Source organism: Rhinopithecus roxellana, chromosome 2 (assembly GCF_007565055.1).
Source record: "Rhinopithecus roxellana isolate Shanxi Qingling chromosome 2, ASM756505v1, whole genome shotgun sequence".
Taxonomy (NCBI): Eukaryota; Metazoa; Chordata; class Mammalia; order Primates; family Cercopithecidae; genus Rhinopithecus; species Rhinopithecus roxellana.
The window spans coordinates 159797089-159799020 of NC_044550.1; the positions used below are offsets into that span (position 1 = coordinate 159797089).

The window sequence follows — 1932 nt, forward strand, 5'->3', positions numbered from 1 at the left end:
TCATTTACTTGATTAAACAAAAAACAAAACAAACCTTTCCTTCCCCCCAAGAATGAAGGCAGAGAATTTATCTGTCTTGTTTGCTGCTTTACTTCAGTGCCTGACACAGAACATATATTCAGTAAATATGTGTCAGGTGAATAAATGAATGAATGAATTGTGTTTCTATTATGTGCCAGGCACTGTGTAGACACCATGGTTCTTGCCTTCACAAGGTGAGCAAGTTTATGGAGGGTGATGGGGAAGACAGGGCAAGAGGTGGTAACTATATAGAAACGGAGAAAGAACAGGGAGCCTGGCTTCTCATTGAGCTCCTTTCTGTCCATTGGTGGCAGTTGAGGTATTTGCATGAGAAGAAGAGAGAATTCACAGAACTAGCATTATTTTACTTTCTGTCTTTACAGAGGTATATTTGGCTGTTTTGTGAGACATTCTGGGAAGAAAAAACAAACAAACAAAAAAGAACAGGGAGTTTGGAGAGCCAAAAAGAAGGATTTAACACTGGGTGAGGGGAAGTCCAGAAAGGATTTCTGCAGAAAGTGACAACTAAGAGACCTGAAACATAGTTGGGAAATGACCAAGCAGAAGACAAAGGAAAGAGCTGAGTAAGGAAGAAGAGAGATGTTTCAGGTAGAGGGAAGGAGAAGTAGGAAAGGCCTGGCAATCTGGTTATTTTCAGATCTGTTGGGTGCAAATGGTAGAAAGGAGGAGCTTCATGAATTTTGGGCACGTTGATGTCCAAGCCATGGCAGAATTGGACTTCCCTTCATGTATTCCTTTTTCCACCCCCCACCAACTGTCTTTGTTGCCTTCATTGTTCCCAAAGCCTCCTTTGCATCCTTGTTTCTTCCTGGCTGGAATAGGTTCAGTGGAACCATATTTCTCCGACAGTTTGCATTGCTTCACTTGCTCAGGAGTCTGTAGCACTGCCAGCTGCCTCTGGGAATGGAATTTCTTACATTTATCTCATGATCTATACTTTTCTGTCTATTTTTGCATGTTATCCTTTGATCCTCGCAGCAACTGTGTGAGTTCTCTCAATTCTTAGCCGAAACCTAAAACGTGTCTATTCTCAGCCTCTTACCCCCATCCCACTGCGATTCTCATAAGTGTACTACTCTTCTTTCCTCTTCCCTCCACAGATGCTTGAATCTGCCAAGAAATTTGTTTCCCTTTCTCTCTCTGTGTATATCATTTAAGAACCCCTAAGCCAAAAACATACCATCTGATGAATACTTAGAGAGGCCAGTAGGATACAGTATTTATACTCAGATCTGTACTTTTGATATGTTCTGGGAGGTCAGAGATATTTGGTCTTAGATTTCGTACTTTGTGTGTTTCCTTTGTTTTTGAGACTGTCTAGGTCTATTCTGTCTTTGGACAGCTTGGACTACTTAGACTTTTCTTTTCAGAGGGGGTTTTGATGTGTCTGCTCATGGGGTCCAACCACTGGTCCTAGTTCTACAGTTAGGTCCAGGAGGGCAGAATAGCTGCATCTGAATCTTGGCTTGCCACTTCCTGCCAGCTTTGGGAGGCTATCAAGACATTCTGCTTTCTGTGTATCAGCCACTCCTCTGTAAAATCAGGCAAATGGTAAGTATGCAAACTCACTGAATGTTAGCTGTTATCATCATCATTATTATTACTCCTTGTGGCTATAGTAAACAAGAGAAGAGTGGGCTTAGAACGGACTGGTGTAGTATACCTGGAGCTCACACTTTATGAAATGCTAATTTTACTCACCTCTCAGCAAAAGGGAAGAAATACTCTTAAGTCAAATGCATACTGTTCCAGGTTATTTCTGTTAGAGATTTGATACTATCACTCTGATAGTGAAGTTTTAATTGATGCAGCATACTTTCTTCAAGAAGCTACAATCTTTCCCTACATTCTTAAGATTATATCACAATAGTATTTATAGATATAAGGTAT

General features: G+C 40.8%; 1 non-coding gene across 1 annotated transcript; it reads left to right on the plus strand.

Moving 5' to 3' along the window:
- The first annotated feature begins 297 nt into the window (after positions 1-297).
- LOC115896210 lies at positions 298-434 on the plus strand. Its single transcript, XR_004056136.1, has one exon. It is a non-coding gene; the product is annotated as a small nucleolar RNA SNORA75 (small nucleolar RNA).
- The last annotated feature ends 1498 nt before the right edge of the window (positions 435-1932 follow it).